Raw genomic sequence first — 17,924 nt, 5'->3', positions numbered from 1 at the left:
TTGAGAGCTTGGAATTCTGAAGTCAAGAGCTTGGATTTTTGAGTTGATAGCTTGTAGAAATTTTGATGTTGTAGGAAGAGCTTGTAATATAGGTGATAATTAGTGTAAATTGATATACACTGAGGTAGACTCAGAATTCACAGTCGAATCGAAGAACTCTTCTAGTTTTCCACTGTATATTTGATGTAGTTTACAATAGAAAGACCAAGAATTGATGAAAATCAAGTATAAGCTACTGCTCAAATTCTTGGAAGCCTATATTGGATATAGATCATGAAACAAATCACTAGGAGGTGAAGTTTTGAATAATTAAGTATTATACTGCGTTTAAATGCAACAGTATGAAAATCTGTAAGTATGACTTGAACCCCAGATTAAAAATTTAAGCACTATTGTAGTTCTCACTGGTTGTATCCTATTTCCACTATAAACAGGCACTAAAATTTTCGATAAATCTCAAATATCTTTCAATATTCGCCAGTAGAAAGTTTTCGAAAAAATTGAGCTAATACACGTTGATATAAGATGGGAGTTTCACTGACGATACGAAAAATTCCAACTGTGTATTATTTATTAGAAGAAAAACTTGTACGTTTTTCGCACCTTTAGCAAGACGAATAAAATCTGAAAACTGGTTTCTTATGATATAAATCACTCTTTGAGATATCTGCACCCGGAAGAAATTATCGGAACTGTCGAAATTCGTAGAGATGTCACTCTCTTTATAAAAATTTAGATGTCACTTAGTAGAATGAAGTTATTTTTCAACAGGTCAAACAAAAATGTGAGCCCAAATTAGCTCTGTGATGATATATCGGTGGCAAAATATTTCCTTTGGAGCAATTTACCACTACACTAGACTTAATTCACACAAATACTTTGGTGAAAATAATTATGCACCACTCGACTAGACGTATTTTTGGTAAATTATCACTGATTAACTTGTATATTAATTTGTAATTTGTACTTCATAATAAACTGATCGACTAGAAAATCGTTGTATAGTATTTGATGGGTGATGATGTATGATGTCAGAAAGTGTTCTGAGTTTGATGCGACGTCTGTTATACAGCGATGTCATCTTGAATAGATGATAGATGTGTGGAGCGGTGGGGAGGGGGTGATTGAAGCTGAGCTGATTTTTGCAACATCGCTGGTTGAGCGAAGTTTTCGTTGTTGTCAAAAAGCCGCCATTTTGTGTCCAGTGGTCCGATGAAGAGGTCACTGGTGAGTTGCGGTCATCAGGTAGGTCTACCTGAGAAACAGAAAATCGAATTAGAATATTGTTATCATGGTAAAGATTTGGTGATGAAGATATGGTAAAATAAATTATCTGATGGTGATGGTTTCTTGATCCATACCGAGCTGCTTTGTATAAACACACTTTTTTATGTATTTGAAAACGACATGCAGTCGATTATTTAAGTAAATATTAAAAACTTTTACTTACTGATGACTGGAGTACTTTCATGATCGCTAGACGATTGAAAGTACTCCAGTCATCAGTAAGTAAAAGTTTTTAATATTCACTTAATAATCGACTGCATGTCGTGTTCAAATACATAAAAAAAGTGTGAAATTATCTGAATTATGAATGTGATGATGTTGGTGTGATCATAATATTACACAGACATATTTCACAAAATAATACTTTGATTACTCTGATATACTGTTATTTGGAAAAATATATGACTATAGTGAGATCCACGTTATTAAGTCAGCACATGACTGCACATTGGTGTTGCTATCCTTGTCGGTCATTAGACAAGACAGATAGTTCTATCCCTTTCCAACTCCGTAAAGTGGGTTGGCCCATGATAATTTATAATAAACAAAAATATTGATTGGGTTATGTTGAAATAGGGTGATATGATTTTCAATGTCCATGTATTATGAAATATGAAAGACATATCCTTTGTTTGTAGACAAATGAATTATTTTATGAATTGTTTGTAGACTATGGAAAAATATGATTAACTACCAGAATATTCAATCCTGATTTTGAAAATTCATTAGTTTCCTTTATAATATTTCCAAATAATAATTCATTAGTTTCATGGTAGCAAATAAGGGTGTTAAGAATTGTATTAAAAGTAAAGTAATATCGTCTACAAAGAAAATGCGCAATGCAATTTTCCGGGAAATCGGTTCAGACTCACTTTTGACGGAAAATCAATTGGAGGGAGTTTGTTATCTTCACTTTTTCAGTTCAACTCTCTCGAGATTGGAAATAAATCACTACAGTTTTCCGGCTTTCGACTACAGCTTTGTTTCTAGCTCATTATTTTTAATGACAAATTACTTTTTATCAATTCTCTCGTTATTAAAAATGAATAACGTTTCCACGTTTTCTGTTCATGTCACGTAGTGTAGAAATACGACAAGAATGGATCCTTTCATAAATTAGAACAAGAATAAAACCTTTCATAAATTCAAACAAGAATAAAAGCTTTCATAATATCAAACGAGAATAAAAATCTTTCATAAATTCGAACAAGACTAACAAGAATAAACCTTTATAATAAAAGGTTTATAATAACCTTTAGAATAAACCTTTACAAGAATAAAATCTTATAAAATAAAATCCAATAATAACCTTTATAATATCATTTACAATAAACCTTCACAAGAATGAAATCTTTCATAAATTCGAACAAGACTAACAAGAATAATACCTTTCCTAAAATCAAACAAGAATAAAAGCTCTCATGATATCAAACAAGAATAAAACCTTTCATAAATTCAAAAAAAGAATAAAAGCTTTCATAATATCAAACGAGAATAAAAATCTTTCATAAATTCAAACAAGACTAACAAGAATAAAACCTTTATAATAAAAGGTTTATAATAACCTTTAGAATAAACCTTTACAAGAATAAAATCCAATAATAACCTTTATAATATCATTTACAATAAACCTTCACAAGAATGAAATCTTTCATAAATTCGAACAAGACTAACAAGAATAATACCTTCCTAAAATCGAACAAGAATAAAAGCTCTCATGATATCAAACAAGAATAAAACCTTTCATAAATTCGAACACGAATAAACATTTTTCTAAAATCAAACAATAATAATACCTTTCCTAAAATCAAACAAGATAATACCTTTCCTAAAATCAAACAAGACTAACAAGAATAAACCCTTTTCTAAAATCAAACAAGACCAACAAGAATAAAACTTTCATAATATAAAACAAGACTAACAAGAATAAACCCTTTTCTAAAATCAAACAAGACCAACAAGAATAAAACTTTCATAATATAAAACAAGACTAAAAAGAATAAACCCTTTTCTTAAATCAGACAAGAATAATTGCTTTCCTAAAATCAAACCAGAATAAAAACTTTCATAATATCAAACAAGACTAACAAGAATAAAACCTTTGGGAAGGTTTTATTATTACCTTTTCTCAAAATCAAACAAGACCAACAAGAATAAAACTTTCATAATGTCAAACAAGACTAACAAGAATAAAACCTTTCATAAAATGAAAAAAGGATAAAACTTTTCAAAACAAGATGAACAATAATAAAACCTATCATAAATTCAAACGATGATAAGTTATTCTCAAAATTCTCTTAGATACAAAAATGAATAACGTATTCTGCAATGAATGTTGCTGCGGCTATTCTCGAACATCTCTTGGAAACAAAAATTAATCCTACCAAGTTTGTTGTCAATGTTAAATCCAAATGTGCACTGAAGAACAAATAACCCGTCATAATTGAAGCGCTAATAAGCTATTCTCGGATGCACAGCTTTGTGAATTCAATCAGAAAACATTGTTTAGAGGCATATCAATCAGATGTGTCACGGACAATCACTTTGCAAGCAGCCTCTGTCATTGTCAGTGTGTCATGATGCAATAATGGTAACAGCATGCGCTCATAATTGGGTTCATCCAATATATGATCTAGTTAGAGCGAGGCTGCGAATATCTCTAGAGATAGCACGATACCAGGTTGTAACTAGTCTATAGTGCTGTGATTCAATCTCTACATCTCTCACTCTCTCTCTTACTCTTTCTCTCTATTATTTAACCTCACCTACACCTACTCAACCTCACTGCTCTTTCTCTTTCTGTCTTATTTATTTAATCATTCAAAATTACACTACTAACAGAGAAGTACCACAGGCTTATAAGCCCAAAACGGTTCCAATTCTAATTTATACAACAGTCCAATAGTTAGGTTATGTATCTCTTCAAAATTCTTCAATTTACAATTCAAAACACATAATTCATCACACACTGATCATTTTGAAATTTAAAAAGAGTTTTAAATTAAATGAATTACAAATCGTCGTTGTAACTTAAAATTCCAAACTTTGAAAAAACGATTAAATTTTGAGACCGAAAAGACAAAACACACTATTTAGAACTTATCACAGATTAAAATTATTCCAATTCATCATAATTTTCTCTATCTATTGCTATGTAAATTATAAAATATGTTGATTTAATTCCTTTATACATAATTTATAAACACTGCCACAATTCCCCACCTCACTCACACACACACACACACACACTCTCTCTCTCTCTCTCTCTTACTTTCTATTATTTAACCTCACCTACACCTACTCACCATCACTGTTCTTTCTCTTTCTGTCTTATTCAGAATTACACAACTTACAGAAAAGTACCACAGGCTTATAAGCCCAAAACAGTTCTAATTCTAATTTATACAACAGTCCAATAGTTCGGTAATGTATCTCTTCAAAATTCTTCTATTTACAATTCAAAACACATAATTCATCACACACTAATCATTTTGAAATTAAAAAAAGTTTTAAATTAAATTAATTACAGATCGTTGTAACTTAAATTACAAACTTTGAAATAAACGATTAAATTTTGAGACATAAAAGACAAAACACACTATTTAGAACTTATCACAGATTAAAATTATTCTAATTAATCATAATTCTCTCTATCTATTCCTATGTAAATTATAAAATATGTTGATTTAATTCCTTTATACATAATTTATAAACACTGCCACAATTCCCCACCTCACTCACACACACACACACACACACTCTCTCTCTCTCTCTCTCTTACTTTCTATTATTTAACCTCACCTACACCTACTCACCATCACTGTTCTTTCTCTTTCTGTCTTATTTATTTATTTATTTAATCATTCAGAATTACACTACTAACAGAAAAGTACCACAGGCTTATAAGCCCAAAACGGTTCCAATTCTAATTTATACAACAGTCCAATAGTTAGGTAATGTATCTCTTCAAAATTCTTCAATTTACAATTCAAAACACATAATTCATCACACACTAATCATTTTGAAATTTAAAAAGAGTTTTAAATTAAATTAATTACAGATCGTTGTAACTTAAAATTCCAAACTTTGAAAAAACGATTAAATTTTGAGACATAAAAGACAAAACACACTATTTAGAACTTATCACAGATTAAAATTATTCTAATTAATCATAATTTTCTCTATCTATTCCTATGTAAATAATTATAAAATATGTTGATTTGATTCCTTTATACATAATTTATAAACACTGCCACAATTCCCCACCTCACTCACACACACACACACTCTCTCTCTCTCTCCCTAAATATTAATTACTAAGTCAAAATATTAATTATAATAATGTATGATGAAAATAATCAATATGTCACTTCTTTCCCTACCACTCTTTCACTACATCTCTCTCTGTCACTCTTCTCATTCATTCTCTCTTTCACTTTATCACTCTACTCACTCGTTCTCTCTTACTTCTTTGTATGCTCTCCCTCTTTCTCTCTCTCTAACTCTTTGGTAGAGAGTTAGTGGGAGGGATATTTTGAATATTCTTTCCGAAGAATGGACATTGATATGTTCAAAGCTCCGCCAATTTATGTAGATGCATATTCCAAATTAAGGTTTAATTAATTTGACACTGATTTGTATTTTCACCTGGATTGTATTTGTATATGAATAAATAAATATTATCTATAGTTATTCCAAATTGCTTTTTTCATATCATATACAGAATACTGTTCAATAATTATTTTCTTAGTCTATATTATGTAAATTCATCTATAATTTTGCTGTATTGTAAGCTATTGTATATAAGTGTATAAGCCAGTATATACTGTAATCTACATAAATAAAGTACTCGATCAATCAATCTCTCTATAAAAGCACTCAATCAATCAATCAATCTCTCCCTCTCACTTATGTAGCACTAATAATGATTGTGCTGACTTGATGGAAAAAAATATCAATCAATCAATCTTTTGTTATTTTGCTATTTCTATCTCTTTTTTCTCTCTCCCACCTAAACTCTCTCTCTCTTTTTTACACTCCCTCTCTCTCCCTCGGCAACGCCACAGATTTGCAAATCAGATTAAAATCGGAAACACCTTTCCGAACAGAGTGGAGAGTTCCCATACGGTCGGAATATTTTTAGCATATCTGTTCCACTGTTCCACACCACTCACCAACTGTCAGACCCGCGAACAGTATAATATTAGACAAGAATCGGCTCCTATTTTTTCCTGCTTCACTTCATTTTGCGCCTCCATTTTTCCATCTCATAAACAACTCTTCAAAACTCACAAAATAGTTTCAGTATTCTATTCAATGCTACACTCCTCTGTTCTGGTGGAATTTGTAAGGTTGTAAAATGAATATAAATACCAGCTGCGCATGCGCAAGGTTGTAGAAATTGGTTAGAAATAAATGTGAATTGCTGTGGAATTGATAGTTTGTTCAGCCAATGAAATTCCGTTTCTACTGTAGGAGAAAATGAATAGATTTTATGCTTTGACAGAAATAATAATAGAGTACTTCAAGAGTTTCAATTTGCAAATCAGTAGCTGAACTTACAGATTAGTTTAGTTTAGCTAATTTGTGTTCATTTACTTAAAATTCTCAAATCAGTTGCTGAACACACAAATATAATGTTTAAATAAAAATATAAATCTGTGTACACTTTTAAATTATTATGTCACGACATGTTTCGGCTACAGATAAATATTGTTTCACTTTTTGTGTAGTTGAGAAGTTGATATTGTGGTAATTATTCATATTGAATGAAAAAGACTAAGAAATTGTCAAAAACCACAGATTTATTAATACTTAGAAAGACCGGTTTCGGTTATTACACCATTGTCAATCTCTGATAAACTCGGTGTAATAACCGAAACCGGTCTTTCTAAGTATCAATAAATCTGTGGTTTTTGACAATTTCTTAGTCTTTTTCATTCAAGATATATATTTGTTCAACTAATTTGTGATCATTTACTTGAAACTGAAAACCTGACCTACTAAAACCTTAAATAATTTAAAATAGGCCTATAATCCTTGGTAAAATTAAGAATCTTTATGCAAAGTTTCAAGTTAATTGAATGAAAAAGACTAAGAAATTGTCAAAAACCACAGATTTATTGATACTTAGAAAGACCGGTTTCGGTTATTACACCATTGTCAATCTCTGATAAACTCGGTGTAATAACCGAAACCGGTTAGTCCAGTAGCTCAGACATAATGATGCGTCGTTCGTGAATTTCCTATCCCGTACGTGTACAAGCCAATTCTTTTCCTCATTATATTATAGATAATGAAGAGTATGATCCAAACAGTGAACTGCGCCGTTTTTAAACGATTTATAAACAAAGAAGATTTTTCAAAGGTGTATAGAGAGACTAACTCGATAAGAAACGATATCTTAGTTAGGACAGCCTAAGCTTGATTCATTATTTTAATCCACAGCAACGACACAAATCGTTCCTAGGACATACTGTATATAATTATAATGCTTTATATGAGTATTTGAAACTTTATTATAGTCTCAACTGGAATCCACATTTCCAATATAGCCTACCCGTTATTTTAGATCAAATATTCGTAGGCTAGATATAACAAAACTGATATTTCTGGTATTTTATCCTAAAATAAGAAGTGTTTTATCTATTACACTGCTTTATAGAAAAATAATACGAAATAGAGGAAATTGATAAGATGCATGTTTGTAACATAAGTGTCAAGATTATATTAATAATAATTAGTGTGGGAATATGTGATCGGATTTGATTGACTTAATGTGTTAAAAATTATGACTATCATTTATTTCTTCATTTATTCGATCATCTAACATAACACAACTTTCAGAAATATAGCACAGGCTCAAGCCCAAACCGGTTCCAATTTAATACAAGATAGTCCAAATGAGTCACTTTATATGTCACTAGGTATTATACTAATACTCATTATTAAAAATCTGGTGTGGTACACTCACACAACTTTCCTTGCTCATATTTGAAACTACGATCAGACTTCTGTATATGTGTATATATAATTATTTTCAGAGTACTTTTTCTTTGTGTGAATTGTGAAATTCGATGATTTTTTCAGTCGTCATTTTTTTAAAGTCGTCAAAACAGCTGTTCTACAGATGAAATATCTCGACTATGTGTTCTTTTTATGAACTGCTCTACCTACCTACCTCATGCACGAGAAGGAGGTTACTAAGTCCATTTCCCAAGGATGGGGTGGACCCCCCATTGGTTTCCCAGAAAGGAGACTCATGCCAGTTGATAGAGCTGATAAATAACTATACAGGGTATGAATTTGAAAAAAATCGGTCAAGTTATTTTTGAGAAAATCGTGAAAAACATGGTTTTTTAGTAATTATCCGCCATTTTTCTCAAGAATATTACGGAGCTCCTAAAATTTTCCCAGAAATGAGACTCATGCCAGTTTATAGGGCTTATAAATAGCTATCCATGGTATAAATTTGAAGGAAATCATTAGAGCCGTTTTCGAGAAAACAGTGAAAAACATGTATTTTTAGTCATTATCCGCCATTTTTCTCAAGAATATTACGGAGCTCCTAAAATTTTCCCAGAAATGAGACTCATGTCAGTTGATAGGGCTTATAAATAACTATCCATGGTATAAATTTGAAGAAAATCGTTAGAGCCGTTTTCGAGAAAAACGTGAAAACATGGTTTTTTAGTAATTATCCGCCATTTTTTCCGCCATATTGAATTGCATTTTATTGAATTTCTTATTGTCGGATCCTCATGGTATAAGGACCTTAAGTTTAAAATTTCAAGTCAATCGGTTAATTAGGAATGGAGTTATCGTGTTCACAGACAAACACACACACACACACACATACACACACACACAGACCAACACCCAAAAATCGTGTTTTTGGACTCAGGGGACCTTGAAACGTATAGAAAACATGAAATTAGGGTACCTTAATTTTTTTTGGAAAGCAATACTTTCCTTACCTATGGTAATAGGGCAAGGAAAGTAAAAAATGGTTGAATTTGTTTTTCGAATTTCAACTGAGATTATTTTGTGATGGAATTTTAAATTTGTTAATGATGTGATAGTTTGACAATAGTAGAATAGGGATCAAATGAAACAGTCTTTTGAATGGAATACCTTCTGTAAGATCATTAGCATCCAACATCCAAGACCTATCAGGGGAAAATTGAGAAAGAAATATAGTAATAAGGTAATGCCGAGAAAGATATGGGTGCAAGACCAGGCTATACAATAAACCTAGCCCATGAACTGATTATAATTAACTGCAAAAATAGCTAGACCATCTGCTAAAAATATTACTGTTTATTACAACCTTCTGTTCAAAACAATACCACTTGTTGTTGTTTTAAACGATTTTTGGCTGTAGGGCGTTTTAAACTATCACAATAAATTTGTTTCTAAAAGATTATGCAAATATTCAACATGGGAGAAGAAATAGGCGTTAAATCTATTGGCACAGATGTTCTCGTACAAATCAATAAATGATAATGAGACAGAGAAAGTTTTGATTTCTCTGCTATGATATCCAGAAAATCAATTCAGACATAGAATAGAATATAATATTTATTTCGCCAAAATACAAGATACATAAGACAAATGTAAATTATAATCTTTGGCACAGCCAGCAAAATCAGACTTGTGCGCTAGCTGTGAGAAAAAAGTACATACATAAATTTGCTGTAACATGAATTTGCAATATTGAATAAAATTGTTTTTCGTCATAGTTCCTTTCAACTACTCCACATTTATTGCAAAATTTATTCATTCGTTTATTGAAGAATTATTTATATTGTTTCAAAAACAATTAATTAATTTAGTAGAAATATTGTTTCTCTTATTTCACATTCATCTTAATTTGTCATAAAATTGTTTTGTTGTATGAAAAATCTAGCAGTTTCAAAACTGAAAAGAGACGCAGCCTAATTAAGAAAACAAATTAACACTTTCGTGTACGGTACTACGTTTTAAATTTATTATCAGTTAATTTTTCAAGTAAATAATCAGGCAGTAATTATTTTATCGCGGTGAAAAACGAATTTAAATTCAAGGTGAGTATTACGCAAGTGATAACACTGCAATTAGAAACTACATTGTGCTTCAAGACAGTTGTTATTTATTGAAGTTTATCGGATTGATAGTTTGATACCTTGTGGGGCCGGATACCACAGTATTTAGAACTGAATCACATGCTATCACATCGTATTGAGATATCTTTAAACATCTTCTTAATTAATAGATTTATTAAATAATGTGAACATCCTGGTATTTTGAAATACTTGAATTATTATCAATTTATGGAAGTAATATTATTTTTCCTAGATAAGGATAATTTTAGGCTTGATAATAGAATAACATGTCTTTAATTGAATTGATTTCTTCTCAAGCCAAGAAATATTCATTTTTAACATATTTTAAACTGAAAAACAAGTTAGAATAGCTGAAATTTTAGGGGTAGTTTTCCTCAAGAGGGTTATAACTTTAACTGGAGTCTTAACGGTGGTTTTCATTGCACGATAATTAATATAATAACTGCATCCTCCACTGTATCAATGTTAAATATATCTATTTTTCTCAATCACATAGAACTATTTTTGTCCTATAGATCAGATGAAATAATAATTTTATTAAATGAAATGCAATTGAAACTCTAGTGTGACATCCCATTTTACAATCATAAATCACACAACTTCCTATAAGACGAGTTTTTAGTTTTTATGGTTATCCCAGTTTTCAGTTTTAGCATAAATCATTAATCAATAAAGCATACAATTAGCTTTTCACTTCACATTTCAACTATAACTTTTTTCTTAATTTGTCTACTAATCTAATGATATCTTTATCGCGTTTTCACTTTCCTTGCCCTATTACCATAGGTAAGGAAAGTATTGCTTTCCAAAAAAATTTAGGTACCCTAATTTCATGTTTTCTATACGTTTCAAGGTCCCTTGAGTCCAAAAACATGATTTTTGGGTGTTGGTCTGTGTGTGTGTGTGTGTGTGTGTGTGTGTGTGTGTGTGTGTGTGTGGTGTGTGTGTGTGTGTCCATGTTTTTCACGGTTTTCTCGAAAACGGCTCTAACGATTTTCTTCAAATTCATACCATGGATAGATATTCATAAGCACTATCAACTGGCATGAGTCTCATTTCTGGGAAAATTTTAGGAGCTCCGTAATATTCTTGAGAAAAATGGCGGATAATGACTAAAAATACATGTTTTTCACGGTTTTCTCGAAAACGGCTCCAACGATTTTCTTCAAATTCATACCATAGAAAGATATTCATAAGCACTATCAACTGGCATGAGTCTCATTTATGGGAAAATTCCATGAGCTCCGTAATATTCTTGAGAAAAATGGCGGATAGTGACTAAAAAACCATGTTTTCACGGTTTTCTCGAAAACGGCTCTAACGATTTTCTTCAAATTTATACCATGGATAGCTATTCATAAGCCCTATCAAATGACATGAGTTTTTTTCTGGGAAAATTGCAGGAGCTCCGTAATATTCTTGAGAAAAATGGCGGATAATTGCTAAAAAACCATGTTTTTCACGATTTTCTCAAAAATAACTTGACCGATTTTTTTTCAAATTCATACTCTGTATAGTTATTTATCAGCTCTATCAACTGGCATAAGTCTCCTTTCTGGGAAACCAATGGAGGGTCCACCCCATTCTTTGGGAAATGGACTTAGTAACCTCCTTCTCGTGCATGAGGTAGGTAGGTAGCGCAGTTCATAAAAAGAACACATAGTCGAGATATTTCATCTGTATAACAACTGTTTTGACGACTTTAAAAAAATGACGACTGAAAAAAATAAACGAAATTTACAATTCACACAAAGAAAAAGTACTCTGAAAACAATTATATATACACATATACTGACAGAAGTCTGATCGTAGTTTCAAATATGAGCAAGGAAAGTTGTGTGAGTGTACCACACCAGATTTTTTAACTTCGCATTTCAACTATTATTTTTTTCTTAATTTTTCTACTATTCTAATGATCTTTATCGCGTATTTCACTTTACATTTTAACCATTTTTTTCATTTTTCTATGATTCTAAGGATATCTCTATCGCATTTCTACTTCTCAATGTATCAATTGCCAAACATTATTCACTTACAGTATAAAATTAACTGAACTGAACAAACATCAAAGACAAGACCTGTAATCACCACATACACTGCAATTTACCACATAATTTAGCCTCCTTTTCCTAACTGGTTATTATTCATTATAGACTAACATCTCCATTTCATTAGAGGTTATTCGCACTCATATATAGATAAGCGAATATGCAGAGAGACTGACAGATAATCAATATGAGATAAATAGAAGTGCAACTTGAAGGGTTTGCTAATATTAAATCAATGAATCAATGCCTCGTTGGTATTGATAATCCGACTGTGGCTTATTTGATTGACAACTTGCCAATATTGTTATACCTACCCACAATAGAAGAAAGCCATGCAGGGGAATCCTCACAAGCTATTCATCATTTTTTCAATTCCCCACTCTTTTCAACTAATACACTTCAACCAATCGTCACCTTGTTTCTACACTGTTTTTATCTTCCTTGGTTATTTTTAGACTTGTGGTTTTTATTATTACATAGTGAGAATTGCAAAACTAAAGGACTTGGTTTAATGTTTTTAGTATTTCAACTGGAATGAAACATTTTTAAGGTGAAATAAATTACGTGATAATTTTCCAATTATTATTAGTGATTTGAGTGTAATATTTTTGTTTTCTAACCAGTTTTTCAACTATCAGGATTCAAAATTCTTAGTTACTGTTGTTTTTGAGTGAAAAGGACTAAATTTCAAAAAAGTGGAATCATAACCTCATTTTGGACTTTTAAAATATTATCTAAATTTGGGAGAAAAGTACCCTTAGTTTTTCTCTCCCATTCAGTACTTTCTTGTGAAAATTAGAATAATAAATATATGCGCTATTGTCAGTTCCACATGAAGAATTTCCATAATATTTCTGTTCTTAGTTTAATTTTCACTGAACATTTCTAACCAATCAGCGTTTCTCTACTAGGAACCTCCTTTTTCCAATGTTATTATAAGTGGTTTGCAAAACACAATTCTCAAAACCTGACATTTCTTGAGGTTGGCATGATTGGAAAAGTTTAATCAATTTATAATCCAACATTTGTCAATCAGGTTGTTTTTTAATTTGAATAGTAAAACTTTTGTTGGACGATCATGAATGAAAAACATTGTCAATTAAGTTGAATTGTTCTTAATTTCAAATATACCTTTGTTGGACGATTATGAATGAGAATTTGGCAATCAAGTTGTTTTTTAAATTCAACAGTAAACCTTTATTTGACGATCATAAATAATAATCTGTCAATTAAGTTGTTTTTCAATTTTAATAGTGAACCTTTGTTGGATGATCATGAATGAGAATTAAGTTGTTTTTCAATTTCAATAGTAAACCTTTGTTGGACGATCATGAATGAGAATTTGTCATTTAAGTTGTTTTTTAAATTCAATAGTAAAACCTTTGTTGGACGATCATGAATGAGAAAAATGTTAGACCACAGTTTCGCATTGCGTGCAGCTAAACGTCAGAACATTAATTAGCTACACAAATCAAGACCCATTGCATGACACCGTTTTACATGTAGGTAAACCTAACTGTGGTTTGAGGTGTAAGCAACGATCTTGAACCTAGTTTAGAGACTAAAATTAGATCTAGTTCAACAACTAGGTCTATATAAATGTTAGTTAGGAAGCCCCAAGTTTCACTTCAGTTTTGGGCCCAAAAAACGTTTCATTTCATACTTATTTATCTACGAGAGACATCATTTTATTGAAAAATGACTCTAGAGGTTTTTGAATAGTAGCGCTCATCGAACTTCCTTTTAGCTTTTTACCCTGTTGTCAATATTTGCAGTTGCAGAAGTCTTCGGGGTGATTTTCAGCATTTGATTGGGATTTCGGTTTAAAAATAGTTATCAATTCATTAGCATTTGAAGAAATGCAATATCTCAGTAATTTCCATTCTGTAGTCTAGAGGTTTTCTTCCAAAGTCTTTCATAAAAGTTACCTTTTTATACTAATTAGATTTCTTCTTATAGAGTTGGTACCAGAATTATGAGATTATTATTATAAATGATATTGTAATACAGTATTCAAATTTTTAATAGATAGAAAAAAAGAAAGGAAGATTTATATTTGAACAATCTTAAGGTTGTGTATGGAAATATGGCTCAAAGTACGATCAACAATAAATTTACCATTTTCGACCAAATTCGAGTTATTATAGAGGATTTTGAGCCGCCTTGACGAGCCGAGAAGAATGAGCTAGTACGAGGAGATTCGATCATTGTGTCAAAAGTTATAAGTGTTGCGCGCCTCTAGGAAATACTGAATTTAAGTGCATCTAACGGATGATTCTCATAGATCATGATCTTATGAACATACATCATTGTACGAAATCTCAATCTGAGGACAATGAAGCTAGTGGAGATAGTTGAAGCTAAAAATTACCTGTTTTTCAAAATACAAGAAGCATTGTTATCAGATGTACCTGGAAATTCATAAGAGGTAGAGCGCTTTACCTGGTCTCAGGTTGTGGAGCACAAAATTAACCCACGCCCAGAGGGATTTTGAATTATACATTCAAGTGGTAATAATCGGAAGATATTGTAAAAATTGATTTTTTCTTGAAATTCTACTCATTTTTGAAAATCTCAGTTCTCATTGAAGGTAAAGCGATCCGAAAGATCTCATTTTATTCAAAATTTCATAAACTGAAAAAAAGGAAGAGCAAATTTTTCTGTCCGATGACTGGATTTGGCGGAAATAGCTAGAAACTCGAAGATAAACACAAAATTAGAGATTTTTGGGGCACTCTGTATCTAGCACAAGGAAATTTTGCAAGAATAAATTGGTTCTGGACTTCTATTATGTATCCAAATAATATATTAGAAAATCAGAACTACAACATATATTGCAAGCACACCCCCTTTTTCATATCTATGTAGACGGGACTATTATTGATGCGATGTAAAGCATGAAATCTATGTTAAATTTAAAATAGTCAATCAATAATTATTATAAAAAACCTATTGCTATTATTTTCATTAAGACCTATTTGTATTTCCACTTGAATAAAAATTACATTAATGTAATAATGCCAGGAATTCATAATTTTAGAGCTAAAATTGGGATTTGAGGAGGATAAATCCATGTGCACACCACTGTGATTCCCATAATACGACGGTGACGGGATATGAAGAATTTTAAAGCAATGGTTAAATGGTTGAAATCGTCGCCGTTCAAAACTAATCACATTACCACAAGTCATTCAATATTGAGTGAATTGATTGAAAATACTCAATATGAATACAAATACTCAAACATTTTTGTGAATTTAACACGAATTTAAAAAAAATCTCTGACCAATTTTCGTTAGAGCTGTGAAAACTTTGTTATTTCAAATGTGAGACACAGAGCAAAAACGTTCAGAAACCCAGCTATTGCAAAGAGATTAGAGGTATCAATTGCAATCTCAAACGTTTTTGTGAATATAACACGAATTTTAAAAAATCTCTGACCAATTTTCGCTAGAGCTGTGAAAACTTTATTATTTCAAATGTGAGGCACAGAGCAAAAACGTTCAGAAACCCAGCTATTGCGGAGAGATTAGAGGTATCAATTGCAATCAGTGACCTTGTATTCCAATACAGTAAATTGTTTAGCCTTGAAACATGTAATACAATCATAAAAATAAATGACTTGTGGTTGAAGTGAATTAAATCTGAATCCACTCAAATCAAATCGAAGTACTGATAGTTTATCGCTGTGACCCAATATTATTAGCGCTTCCATAAAACCAAATGATTTTCATCCGAGCTATAAAGTTAGATTTAAACAGTCAGTCAGGATTACAGTACTTATTAATAACATCAATTCTACCCATTTAACCAAAGCTGACATTCTGAATTATTTTACCTTGCTTATTACTTACTTATTCTGAATTCATTATAAAATAAATTTAATAAACTTATTGCTGCAGACAATTATTCTCACTAGAGATAATCAACTTATTTACACTTGAATTCCAAGTAGGGGGCCAAATATGCGTTTCAAAATTAATTTTCAATAACTAACTCATTGGTTAGGGAACAACATGAAGAATCTACCAATCTAATAAACAAATAAGAAAATAAGTATCTTGAGAAGGAAAAACTAGATATAAATAAAGATTAAGTAGCCTACCGTAGTACATGCCCAATTCTATTGAGACTCATGTTAAAAACACCTAATATTATGGTACTATATTTGAGGAATTAAGGTAATAATAATAAATAATAATACTAAGGGTGATGCCCACAACTCTTAGGCTTGTGCGTGGGTAATGAGTGAAAGGGATGATCATGAGAGATGACAACTACTTTTTAGGTAGACGGGACCGACGACTTATCGTCTCCTCCAAAAGCCGGGGTGGCCGTATCTATGTGATTGTGCTGTATTCAAAAACTTTTGTCCCGGTAGAGATTGGAAATCAGGATCTCTTGATTATTAGACCGTCGTGTTATTACATACTCCAACGAGCCACCCTCGTTGGGTGATGTATCAAGGTAAAATTGTGGCATAATGTGAACATATTACCGTATAATTTAAATATTTAATTAAACCTTGCAATATTCTAATATAACCTATAGTTATTTTAATGTTACTCAATAGAGTTAATTATTAGATGCAAGCTTCAAAGTGTACGGTATCAATTATCATGTCAAGGCAGATATGAAATGTATATAGGCCTACAGAAGTGTTCAGATATTAGTATGTTATCTGTGATAAATATGTAGTAAGAAATTAAGCTAAATATTGAGTGTAAGGGGAATCATAGGTAATATATAAAAAATAATAAAGTATAACGTAGGCCTACTTTGTCTTTCAAATCAGAATGGTATATTATTCTTTTTATTATGATATTAATAATTCATTTGAAATTACATGTCTTAGTAAATAAAGGTAGGTACTCACCAATATGGCTTAATTAAATATATGCTAAAAAATAGAAACATAAGGTTCCTTATGGAGGGAATAAATAAAAATTATATTAAAACTTAGAGACGGCATGACTTTTTTATAACCGGTGAATTATTGCTGAATCTAGTATAGTCTAGTATCATCATATGGAAGGGCTACAATCATGAATGGAATAAATGAGTTGTAGTTTAAAATTCTAAGCAGTTTATCTATTAATATAATCTTACAATTTAAATAGAAAATTATTGAAAATACAAAAATATATAACAACTTACCAACTAGTTGTAACCTACTAGACTGCTAGCACAAAAATATCACTGGACTATTTGGAAAACGCTTTCTACTCCAACGCACTGAGAAAAAGTATTTCAGTCTGTAAAACAATTATCAATATTAAGTGAGCTGGATGAATATTAAAGTGATAGATTATGTCATAAAATACGATATTATACGATTGGAATTAAAATATCATCACTGTGAGAAATTAGCTGCTCTATCCAATTTGACTTGGATGAAAATCAGCAGCAGACTATAACAATCTAGCTTCTGCAATGCCTACTTGATTTCGTTTCCACCAGAAGGTCATCTCATAAAATTTTGTAC

At 31.1% G+C, this 17,924-nt stretch overlaps 1 long non-coding RNA gene across 1 annotated transcript; it reads right to left on the bottom strand.

The window, feature by feature from the left end:
- Positions 1-208: 208 nt before the first annotated feature.
- On the bottom strand, positions 209-17,868 carry LOC120353880. Its single transcript, XR_005572666.1, has 2 exons — positions 17,597-17,868; positions 209-1,255 (listed from the first exon to the last, which is right to left on the bottom strand). It is a non-coding gene; the product is annotated as an uncharacterized LOC120353880 (long non-coding RNA).
- Between the last annotated feature and the right edge of the window lie 56 nt (positions 17,869-17,924).

This window comes from Nilaparvata lugens, chromosome 12 (assembly GCF_014356525.2).
Source record: "Nilaparvata lugens isolate BPH chromosome 12, ASM1435652v1, whole genome shotgun sequence".
In the NCBI taxonomy this organism is placed as follows: domain Eukaryota; kingdom Metazoa; phylum Arthropoda; class Insecta; order Hemiptera; family Delphacidae; genus Nilaparvata; species Nilaparvata lugens.
The sequence above is the reverse complement of the archived record's forward strand: the minus strand, read 5'-3'. Positions and strand labels throughout refer to the sequence as shown.